General features: G+C 33.4%; 1 long non-coding RNA gene across 1 annotated transcript in view; it reads right to left on the reverse strand.

Moving 5' to 3' along the window:
- Nucleotides 1–2,035: 2,035 nt before the first annotated feature.
- Nucleotides 2,036–13,433, reverse strand: part of LOC111084407 — a 15,056-nt gene continuing 3,658 nt past the window's right edge. The window contains exon 2 of the long non-coding RNA XR_002609538.1: nt 2,036–11,087. This is a non-coding gene — a long non-coding RNA (uncharacterized LOC111084407). The remainder of the gene's footprint in view (nt 11,088–13,433) is intronic.

Genomic DNA, 13,433 nt, shown 5'->3' on the forward strand with positions numbered 1-13,433 from the left:
CGCAGGACAATGAGGAATAATATTCTAAATATGTCCAGCAAGTTTAATCAAAATCTGATCTTTTTCGACTGAGTTATAGACCAAAATTAGTGTTAAAAATCGGTCCCCACGTTAACAAATAGATGTTTTGGATTTTCGTGACCATATTGGACCTTGAACTTTGACCTTGACACTCCAAAAACTAATCACTTCTAAGTTGAGTCATAGTCCAAATTTATACCATGTTTCGCCCAAATCCATTCAGCCGTTTTCAAGAAATCTTGCTGACAAACACATACACATGGAGAAAAACAAAGCCTCCGTAACTTTCGATGGCGGAGGTGATTAACCTCGTAGTTAGCTAGATCTTCATCGTAATAATGACCTTTCTTGCTTTCAGTGTTTAACTATTTATAGAGGAGTTCGCCACATCAGTAACTTGACATTGTTTATTAAAAGTTGGGAGGTCACGTTAGTTGGGGGTTCATCTTTTGTATGTAGTTAAGAGTTTTCAAACTTGTGATTCCTTAAGAATGATATTTACCTAACTGAATAACTTGAAAAACACATTCTTGCTCCGTAGATTTTCATAAAAAAAAGATATATTTGGTAGTTTTTTGGGATTTCTAATTCAAAGATATTTGGTATGGAGTATAGAAATGATCCTTTAATTTGTCGAAATAATGCTTTGAAACTAACTGTAAATCGAACACTTAGGTATTAGTGTGTATTAGACGAGAAATACAGGTATTTATAACGTTTCAAAGCGTCCGTATCACTTCTAGGAAGCTCTGTGCAAACTGTGTAGCCTATGATTGTGGTTCATCATGATATGTTTTATACATTATTTAGTTCCTAACCTACGAAATTTTCCACTGTAAATCCTGTCCATTTTTACCGTTCCCCAGTGGGACAGCGCTAAGCTTACGGACTCACATCGCTAAAACCCGGGGTTCAATTCCTCGCGGAGACACAGCGTATGTCACAATCTGCCTTTGCTCTAAAATAAACCATTAATACACGGTAGAATATATTTAAACAAGAGAGAATCCTCAATAGCTGCGGCACTTGCAATTCTTTTAGGCAGGATTAGAGTATATTAATCTATGAGACCTCCCCCCTTTTTATTAGCTATATTTTGGTGTGCCCGCAATAACAAGCATGGTGCGCGCGTATACCCAATTTGATTTTATTACTCATCAGGGTCTCTACCGGCCTACCCTTAAAATGAAATTATTTTAGGAAGGATTAAAGTAAATTAATCAATGAGACCTTGGGCGTGGTCAAGTACATCAATCAAAAGGGTTTGACCTTCTGAGTCCAAAAACTGTAATTATATCTCAAATCGGTCAAGAGATGACAGAGCTACGAGCTAAAAGTTTGTACTTAAAAACTCGGAGCCATTCTATGAGCCACTATGCCGCGGCTAAAAATATTTTACTGATGTTCCGGTCATCTGTTTCAGAGAGCTACATAGTTTAGTTATAACTAAGAGTTTCAAAATTCACTATCTAGTTGTTGGTATATGCCATTTCAAGGGATGCATTATTGAACATCTGACAAAGGCACCCGTGCCACACTCGGTATTTATTTCTTTGACGTCAGGAGGGCAGCATGCATGTGCTTCAATCGTTAGGCAGGTCTAATGGGTATTGGCATAAAATATTCTAGTTCTTGGAGTCTTTCCCATATCCAATAGCTTTGGAGTAATGAGTTGGATTTTCAGACTTTGTTAAACACCTGGTGGGGAAAAGGTCTGATTTTCATTTCTGGAATAGATGATCTCTTTCCCCTTTAACATTTTAAGATGCGTTGTAAATATAAATGTTGATAGCAGTTTCGTGTGAATGTGTAAGAGTGCCTTTTAATTACACAGCTCTAATAAAAAAATAAAATAAAATAAAAAATTACGAGGGATTTTCGTTACGTCACGTAAGAGTTGTTTCATTCATCAATCAGAAGCTGTATCACACATCATTCTGTGTTTTAGCACAAAAACATCTACAAATCCATTGATATTTCATAAACTTTATTAAATCTTGTAATCATGTACACATTTTTAGTTAAACCGTTTTTGCTAGAAGCGACTGACAGATAACAAAAGCAAACATCAAACAAATTACGTGTAAGTTTGAACAAATTTCTGCTCCTTGGAAGTGTTAACAATTCTATATACATTCTGTTATAAAGTATTAGTTTAATTCAATATGAAATGCTTAGAAAATATTATTGTACTCTTACTATAATAAAAAGTAGGCCTGTACCCATTAGCAAATGTACTTAATATATGTATATGTACTACACAAAGTCGGTCATAAGTTTTTTATAATAAACCTTGATGAAACTAATCTATATACTTAAATTCAAGTGAAACATGGCTTAACACATGTGCAATATGTTACCAATAATATATTTTTCTTATAGTCATTTGTATTTGAATGTTTACAGACACATTAGTTCGAAATGAATATGACAATTTTTAGTCATGATAATACATTGTCCACAATAACCTGTATTACAGCATAAACTTTAAATACCTCTTGACCACAAGGTGCTTCTACTCTAAAGCTGATGTCATAAAATGAGGTTACAACACCGCTCAGTTTTATTCAAAGATCACTTTGTTCACAGTCAGCTTGTAGAATATTATGTTGAAGTAATATTCAATGTATTGTTAATCCAAATGTTGACTAGACTAGCGCTCTGGTCAAAATGGACAGTGTGTGTAAGGAATGAAGTTGCTTACATTGGCACTTAGTCACTTTTACTTGGGAATATAACCAACTGCTATAAACTGACAATATAGTAAGTACATGTTGACTGAAAATAATAAACTGTAAACAGAATTATTTTAATTCCTTTCTTAAACAAACAAACTGATTTGGTTACTGCTACACAAGTTGGTTCAGTATTGATGAATTTATTGTAAATCACAATTTGCTTGTATTTAGAAAGATCCGTATGTTCGTTAATGAAGTTGCGAAGTGAAAACATTTTGTTTTTGACTAACTTATAAGGTAGGCTTCTAATTATTAGCAAGTGAAAAATACTATTAGAAGATTTAGCGCCGAAACTTTGAATACCGCAAAATGTTTAGTTTTGATTTTATGGTTCTAATAGAAAAATGGGCGACGATTCTAATTTCGTGTCAACACATCTTATTTGCCGATACACTGTATTCTGAAACAAAATGTCAGATAAAACAAACCGATATCACGTTTTCGACTTTACAGGATACGTGGAAATGTTTAGGAAGGTTTTTCTTTAATAGAAAATCGGGTTAGAGCTTTTCCTTAAAGGATATTGAACGAGTCTTGAAAGTTGAGTTCTTTGGACAGTTCCCTTCTAGCTTATGCACACAAGAACAGATGGAAGTGTGATGACAATCAGAGTTCGGAAAGTATTAGCAGCAAAGTTATAGCAGAGAGGGGGGGGGAGGTTAAGTGACTGTCAAACTCGCAAAAAGAGTAAAATGAATAGAGTAAGGAAGGGGGAGGGGAGGTTAAGTGACTGTCAAACTCGCAAAAACAGTAAAATGAATAGAGTAAGAAATTTTCAAATCCATCTAGGGTACACACAAAAAACATGAAAATTTCATGATAATCACGGTCGTGAAATGGAAGTATATTCGACACGCAGAAACAAAAGCCGTTTTATATTATAGTATAGTTAGTAACGTAGAATATTCCTCTAAATATGTATATTTACTGTTTGATATAATATATATCTGGATCCTCATTTTACCGCCAGTTTTACGACTTGAATGTGCGTCTTCGTTTTGTGATATAACGTGTTGTTCAAAGATGTTATGTTGAACAGCGTGGGAGTAAGATCTGACAGAAATAGGCCAGCACGTATTTTTGTACGTGGTAAAGCAAAATAAAAAAAAGAAAAAGAAAAGAAACGAGAGTGGGTGAATGGAACATATTTTACAATACATGCGAAGACACACAATATAAACACTAACATCAAATGGTGAAAAGCACCTTATGCACACATTAGCTGTCCTTAATTTTGAGCTATTGCCCAACAACATCCATCGCCAAGTGGACCATGTCCAGTTCTTAACCGAATAAGAAGGTCGACTGTGACCTTTATAAGGTATCCAAAGCTGAATGTGACGTGTTATGAGGAATCATGCATCGAACTCTGGATCCTTTTATCCGCAGCCCGACACGTTAACAACTAGAACATGCTCGGCCCACTTTCTAACTGACGTCATTTCGATTGTTAAAAAAACATCTTTATATCAAGTATGGGCTATGATATCACGAGGAGTGTAAGGTAAAGACGGATGCAAACATGTACTTCGATTCCCTTCTAACCATCACAGATAAACAGCCCGACTTCAGTACCTAAACATGTGAAAAGTTTTCATCTTTACATTAAAAACGGAACAATACTTGCTTCAACAAAATCGGCACCACGTACAAAACGACGTAATCAGCTCGAACTGGTTATATATTAGGCTAGATAATGATATACTTATGACAAGACAAAAAATTGTTACTTGGATAAAGAGTGAAAGTATCAAATTCTAATATATATACTGCTAATTACACCTTATTAATGGAAATTTGTAAACACACAAACGAATACTAAAACAGGGATGATATAAATATTTTTTTGCATTTCTGTTTTGTATAGTTCTTGTTCGTGATTTCAATTACAAAAATAATTTAGTAAACAGAATATAGTAACGTATTGATTTTATTTTCAGCACTGTGCTAAACAATTACACACATAATCAATAAGAATCTGTAAATCTAAGGTAATTATTCATTCGTTACAAAAGAAAGGAATAGAGAAATATTCAAAGTTAGGCTTAGCTAGAAGTTCTGCGTTTCGTGCTCATTTCAAATTTACTCACACAGTTAGCGTTACCTTAAATTCTTCGTGTACGTAAAGGCATGGCAACTGAACTTGTCAGATCATATTCAAAAATATGCTTCTTCCTTTGTTGTTGTTGTTGTTGTTGTTTTACACTTCGTTTACTTATAAAATAAGGTGTTTTCACTCAATACTGCAGATTTGGAAGTAAAAAAAAAACACGAAACATTCACGCACGCACAAGAAAAATAAAATGGACTAGTAATTTTAGTGAACGTGGATAGGTAATCAGGCATTGGTTACATGAATTGGAATAACGTTTCCCCACTACTCATACTACGTTTAGCACAAACAAACACTTTATGTACATTCTCAGTCTTCTGCTCACTTAATGTGTGCAGGACTAGAAGAATCACAGGATATTTCACTCTGCTCTACAACCTAATGCTGTACATGCTACACAACACGTTGTTATATACATTAGTGATTCTATAATAAACGGAATGGCTGGGTTAGTAAGCTAGTGCTAATAAACAATATAAAAATAGAGAGCTATTATATAAAAGCTCGATACAAGTTAATCAATAATAGCATCCAGTAAGTAAATACCGATTAGTATTCAATATATTAGTTCCCAACAACAGCTTTTTTTTCTTTGGAAGTCGCCGTCTAAAACCTCACCTATAAATATCACACGTTCTCTAACCAATCAATTTATTAGCCGTCTAAAACCTCACCTATAAATATCACACGTTCTCTAACCAATCAATTTATTAACTGCCTTAGCCATCCTTTCCTTTATCTCGCTCTCTTTTGTTTTGGTTCGCTAAACACTTTTGATTTCCTAAGACCATTATCACAGGTTAAGCAACATACTGTAAAATTTGAAACTTAACCACAGTTTCTTTTTTTTTAGCGAGAACAATTGATAGTTCTAGACCAAAAATGTGTAAGATAAATTATGAACTGTCTTTTATTCACTTATCTCTTCCAAAGGAAATTTTTACCGCACAAAACACTTGAAAATAGGTCATTGTATAAGTATTAAACATCTTACTTCTAACAGCGAAAAGTATGAAATGATGGTGATAAGCAAACAAAGTATTAGACGAGGGAACAGTTGAACTGGATACAACTATAACAATACTGGAATATCAAAGTTTCTATTACTATACACACATCTCGGACCTCTGGCAAAACTACAAGTAAAGACAGTTTATAGGGCAGGTTATATTCAAGTTGATATTTTAACAACAATAATAATACATAAAATCACAACTGAAAAAATATGCATTAAACATCCACGCAGCGAACTTTCAATGATATAACTCGTACGTAAAACAAAACGCAAAGCATGATATCAGAATTTTGAATGTAAAGAAAATCCCTTTATCAAGTACGACACGCTGTGCGGAATTTAAACGAGTAAATGCAAGTTTCGTTGCTCTTTGTCCTAAATTTATATTATCCTTCCTTGATTGCGTTTTTGACTTTGTGATATTCAAAATGTAAAAAAAAAGTAATAATGGAAAGTAAATTTATACAAATTGTCATAAAAAACTATTAGCTTATGTTCGTCGTAACTGTACTATCAAATTATTCTAACAATCATAACTAATATGACATTATAGGTACAAAAAAATCCTCATCATATAGCACACCTGGTGGACGGTGTTAAATAAAAACAAATCTTAAAAGAGAGAATCTGAACATTTTCTACAATTATCTCGACATAGCTGTTTTGTAAAATCCAAACAGTAAAACAACTTCAGAACACACACTTTCTGCCTTTAATGAAATGCTTTAGTTTATTTACTAATAAAAAACGAAAAAGGTGTTTCAGAAACTTCATATTTTTGACAGAATACATCAGAAAGATGCAATAAACTAAACAAATCTAAATCTAACAAGATCTGTTACTTTCTATAACACATATAGAAGAGCCGTATTAATTCAGTTATATTCAATCAATTACATTACAGCGACATTTCTGCGGACTTGCAACGCTAGAAACCGGATTTTGATACTCGTGGTGGGTAGAGCACAGATAGCCCATTGTGCAGCTTTGCGCTTAACTACAAATAAATCAGAAAACAAGAACAAAATATTGCCAAACGATAATTCCGAAAAGAATAACTAATCTTTTAATGTACTGTAAGCATATAAAAAGCACCAGTGATTAATTGAGACTTGCTACTATGAAACAATAGTAATCAAATAAGATTAGTAACCAAGAAACAACAGTAACCAAGTGAGATTAGTAACTAAGAAACAACAATAATCACGTGAGATTAGTAACCAAGAAACAACAATAATCACGTGATATTAGTAACCAAGAAACAACAACAATCACGTGAGATTAGTAACTAAGAAACAACAACAATCACGTGAGATTAGTAACGAAGAAACATCAATAACCAAGTGAGATTCGCTACTAATAAACAACAGTAACCAAGTGAGATTAGTTACTAAGGGACTACAGTGACTAAGGGACAACGGTGACCACCGGAGATATGTTACAAAGAAAGCTTCAGTAACTAAGAGAATTTTGTTACTAAGAGATACCATTGCGTTACTCTGTTAATTTATCCCCATTGAGGGGACGTGGTTTCATATAGTAGACACAGTTTCTTTAATACTTACTTAACAAAATATTCAACAAAAGAGCCATATTATGTTTCAGTTAATTTTGAAGCTAATCGATGAAATCCACTTATTTTTTATCTGTCCAGCAGAGGACTTGATTTAGTCTAATCAATAATTGCTTCAACACTGTTTTATCATGGTATACAGTTAAACCTCTTGGACGCGACATGCAGAAAGGTTGGTCAAGTCATACAAATGGACGTAAGTAGAAATCTATGAAAGAGGGTCGCTACTTCTGGAGGCAAATGGAAGGCAAAGTCACACTGAGGGGGGCATGCCTCTTCGGATATTTTTCTAAAGTTTTACTGGAGATAATGCAGTTGGATGGTATATGACGTTGTTCTTATACTTTTTAAATATATTATATATATATAACGTCATATACCATCCAACTTTTATTAATGTTTTTACGGATTACTTCCGTTATTCAGCCCTCTGGATACACAAATCCGGAAGATCATGGTTTAAAACCGATAGCAGCGAAACCACGAATCTTAAAGCACTGAATATATGTCAAGACTTTTCATCCATTTAACTCATGTTACTGAATTTCGGAATCAAATCAAGTTTGACTTTAAGAACACAGCACAAATTTAAACAAAGATAATAAACTTAAAGAATCATCGAATTGATGTTCTGAGACTTATTTCCAAGTAAATACGATTAAGCTTTTAAGCCATTACACTTGACTGATAGACACAGAGTATCTTAGATGTTTTTGATATAGTTAGTTTATTGAAAATAAATGTTGTAGATGAAGTCTAAACCCGACAAAAATAATTGAAATATTCAAAAACTTGGCTATTTTACTAAAAGAAAAAAAGTTTAAAAATAAAATGTGGCAGAACCCAAAGCCTTTGCATATTTTAATATACCTATAATCATTCGACGAATAGTGTTTCAAGTAGCATTGCACCTTTCATTGAAAATAATACAAAATCACTATTTTGTCAACAATTCGTACAATATTTAAATCGATAAAAAAAACAAATGGTTCAACTTTAAATAAGTAATTTAACAAAGTAGAAGATTTATGGCTATGTCAGTTGAAATGTTTTGAACTTACAATTTTCAATACTAAAAGCATTAGCTGTAAGATGTCACCCTGCTACAGCGACTTCGGAAGGCACGTGAAATGGAAGAACACGTGTACCGAAGTTCGATTGTGCACGTTGTTATTCGATTTATTCACACCTTGAAATATTAATACGTTTGCAGTGCCATCTAGTGACATAGCAAATAAAGAAATGGATGAGGTTTTGTCATCGAAATCCTTGTCGATTTAGAATTTAGAATACTAACTTCCATACCAATTTTATTGCTAGGCAGACTTCTTACACGAAACAATTTATAAACTTAAAAATAATAACTTGCATATTTTAAAGAATTGTTTCGTGAAAGAAGTGTTTTTTATTTTTTTTGTTTGTATATGTGTGTAATGTTATATCATACACGATTTTTTCATGGATCCGTTCCTCACAAGTGTTTTTGTGCAATTCTTTATATATATTGCTATATTCTCCGTTTCTTTCATCACAAATTAATCTTTATATCCACAAAAACACAACACAGATATATTTCAATACTTCTTGAAGCAGCTAATTTGTGTTTGTGTGTGTAAGGAGTAAAGGTGTTAATACGTGAAGTAAACTAGATAAGTACGAAAAAGAATATCTGTACACTTTCTCGGAGAAAACTTCGTTCTAGTAAACTTTTCTGTTTAAAATTACTAACATATATTTTATGTTTTAAAAATATTTAATCAGAAATGTTGTCGAAATATTTTAAAACAACTGGATGGATAGATGATGTGGCTAGAAAAAAAAAGAACATAATGGCAAAGTATATGATTTATTTTTGATATCCTTTATACTTCCTTAGATTTCTAACATATTATAAAATGAGGTTAATGAAAGCTTCGATATGTCGTAGACAGTATTATAAATGGATTACAAGCTTTATTAGTCCATAATTGGACGTTAATAGTTATATAACTTGAAATGTACGTGTTGTATGAAATGTCAGTTATTGTGGTGGACTTACTTACAGGAATAGGTTATTAATATGATCTACATTTGCGTTTTCATAATCGTTTGAAACATAATCATCATATCAGTTTAAATTCAGATAACAAAATATCAAACAAATTTGCTCTACATTGCCTATTTGAAATAAAACAGACTTCAATTATCATCATTGTTATCAAATATTTTTCAGTAAGTGTATAAAAATACAGTCTCCTAATAGAAAGCTAAGCAGCCTGTTACTCTTAATAGTCGGCCACAAAAAGGGCCACTTTCACCCTAAATTAAAGGAAATAATTCCGTATGGGTGATCACAGAAATGCGACACTTTTTAATGTCTACAAGTGTAAGCCTAATGTCAGTTAAGCCTTTATTATGATCTGCCAAACAGCGCAGTCATCTGTTTTTATCAAAACAGTATTATTTGATGAAACAACCTTGTAGATTATAAATAAACACTTCACTCACATTTTTGCCAGTTTTAACTTTTATATAGTCAACATTTGTTTTTGCTAACAAAGTAAACATCCAAAGTATGAATTTTAATTAATCAATATTCACCACTGTACATGTTTATCACAAGCCAATAGTAATAGTCGCCTGGTCAAGCATGCGTCCTGGCTTCTTTTCAGTTGGCATCTATCCAGTGCTTTCACCTTAACAGCCATACTCATAATAATTTTGAACAAATATTATCTAATAACAAATACAGAATAAAGTATCACAACATGAAAGCCATCTTCTGGCCGTTTGTGACTTGACTCAACTTATTATAGTTTATTCTTTTATACGCTAAAAACATCAACGTGCTATAGTTTACTCTTCTATAACTTACAGGCACCAAGATATTAAAGTTTATCCCACTATATCTTAGAAATGGTTAGATCACAGGGCCAGAGCTCATGCTTTTAAATCTAAGACGCAAGTTTTTAAAAGCAATATCAGGTTTAAATTCAATCACTTTTAATAAGACAATCACTGGTTACTTATGCACCGTCTGACGGCAATTCTAAACATGAAATGCATAGATCTAGATGCTGAGTAGCAAACAAATAAGGAAATAAATGGCACTTAAAAATCAACAATAACAAAAGCAAAATATGAGAAGTCACACGAAAACAGAAAACATAGGTGTGTCTTCTCTTTGTATAAACATAAAAAAGCGAAAAAAAATAAACAGAGCACAACAAGTAATATTTTTGTTGAGCCTGTTTTTCTGGAAGGCTGTTGATTTATGAATCAATACACAAAACTTTATTCTAGATGCGAGGCAAGTCACAGTTTGTCCGATGTAAATTAATCAGAATGAGACTATATATAACCTTTGACCTTTCCAACACATCTTGTGCGAATGGCCATTTACATACAAATGATAACGTAATATAACACAGCTCTTGACTTCCTTCACTTTAAATGGCACGAATACTGGTGATCTTTGACCTCAGTGGGGTCGCAGAAATTGCAAAGTAACCAGGAAAACGAAGACAGAGATAACGGTGGTTGTGTCAATGATAAGGCTTCCAGAAGAGTTGTCGTCGGTTTTTGTAGCTTCTGTTGTACTACGTCCTTTGTCAGGGAAATGAATGTCTGGTTCTTCTTTGTCAGTTCCTATAAAAAAAAAATCACACAAAATAACTTCATAATTAATTAATCTTTTAAAATATATGCATAATTTTTAAAACTCAACAACTAAGCAACCTGGTATCTTCATATCAAATAAGATTTTCAGTTAACCATATAATGTAATATCAGTTTCTATGCAATGATGGCAGTTCCATAACATGAGATTATAACAATAAGTATAACTTCAAACACACACAAGATATATGAAAGTACGATTGATACATATAAGGAAGCAGTAAGGAAATGTTGCAGCTATTTTCATATAAGTTTTCTCAAATAAATATGCCCATAAGAACATTGAAAGATCAGGTGGCATAAAAAGTTTAGGCAAGCTTCTGGCTTAGTTTAAACTTCTCTACAAGAGATGGCGCAACCTTCACAACGATAACTAAGACAACAGACTTGAATTATATTGGTGCCGCAGCAATTTTAAATCTAGGCATAATATTTACGATAGAAACCACGTTACATTACACTAATAAAATACACTCTCCTTATGATTCGTTTAATTTTAAGGTGCATGACGGAACATTTTAATTTGTAAGTTGGGTTTATTTAAGTAGAGTTACATATTGTTTCTTCATGAGACAAAACGACAATATTTTACAATTACATCCATTAAACATTTTCCTTAATAAACAAATGATATAACGTCAAAGTGAGGCTTTTTTGCCATTATTCTACAAAACAACGCAACGTTGCGATGTTGATGCTTTAACGAGAAATGCATGCGTTCCCGTTAACCCAATCATGTGCACTAATATCTGCTCGTTAAATGTAATAACGAACTACGTTATATGGTATGGTATACAATTTGTTAGTTCTGAAACTGTTTCTTTTGAAAATATTATTTATTAATATCTTCTGAACATTAGTGAATTATATTGAACATTAAAATTCTGATAATATGTTTGTTTGTTACGGATTTCGCGCAAAGCTACACGAGGGCTATCTGCGCTAGCCGTCCCTAATTTAGCAGTGTAAGACTAGAGGGAAGGCAGCTAGTCATCACCACCCACCGCCAGCTCTTGGGCTACTCTTTTACCAACGAATAATGGGATTTACCGTCACATTATAACGCCCCCACGGCTAAAAGGGGCGAGCATGTTTGGTGGGATTCGAACCCGCGACCCTCAGATTGCGAGTCGAGAGCCCTAACCACCTGGCCATGCCGGGCCCAGAGAGAGAGAGATACCAATCGTCAATACGCATGCATTAAAAATGACCGACTTTCACTGGTGTTTGGTAAGAATTCTCAAAAACATTGAAGTGAAGAGTGACAGTGAGTCTGCATTAATGTTCAAAGATTGTTTGATGGTGAATACCGTGCTGCTATGTCTATTTTTCATGGTAAATGACCACAGCTTAAGGTTGAAATGATTAATCAAGGTAATTTCTATAATATATTATAATGTAGGAGTACGTCCCCATTCTAATTTCTGCTTTTTAGTTGTTAAAATATTTTCTTTATTGGTGTACTTGCTATCTATGTATTTGAGTTTAATTTCTCGTATATGATAATATATATATACCCTCTCCAGATCTCGAGGTGTCTTGGTTCCGATAATGATAAGTGATGGGGTTGGGTGAGCTCCAATGTTTGAAAATGGAACTCCACCAGGTATCTGAAATTAAATCACAAACTGCTCCGGAAGACAAACCTGTCCAGATGCTCGTGCATTTTGCAATGTGTGAAATTTAAAATATTGGTTTCTAACTTTGATATAGTTATGTGTTGTAGATACGATTCTTCTGTAAGAAAAAAAAAAAATAGAACTTAGTCCAGGCCGACTGAAAAGAGGACCCATATAGAAAAACGTCCCATCCACATCTTGTAGTTTTGAAAATACCTGTGTCATTGGCATCCAAGTTCTTGTTATTGACCAATATACTGAAAATATTCAGACAGTTTCAAAATTGCACCCAACACGTTTAGCGTAAGCTCTTTTTTAGGCACGTTTCCCAGTTTTAACGCCCTGGTTATTGAGCCCGTTCTAGTTCGTGAACAGAAAGCAAATGAAATTATTTTCGTGGAACATAATTCAGTTTATTACTTGTGGTGTGTTGTTGGCGAAACGTAAAAAAAACAGAACGGAAACTAAACGAACATCCAGAGAAGCGTCCTTGTATGATGTACATGTAGACATGTACATGGAATGTAGACTTGTAAACATTGTGTACATGGAATGTAGACTTGTTAGACTTGTAAACATTGTGTACATGGAATGTAGACTTGTAAACATTGTGTACATGGTATGTAGACTGTAAACATTGTGTACATGGTATGTAGACTTGTAAACATTGTGTACATGGTATGTAGACTTGTAAACA

This window comes from Limulus polyphemus, unplaced genomic scaffold, assembly GCF_000517525.1.
Source record: "Limulus polyphemus unplaced genomic scaffold, Limulus_polyphemus-2.1.2 Scaffold152, whole genome shotgun sequence".
Lineage (NCBI taxonomy): Eukaryota > Metazoa > Arthropoda > Merostomata > Xiphosura > Limulidae > Limulus > Limulus polyphemus.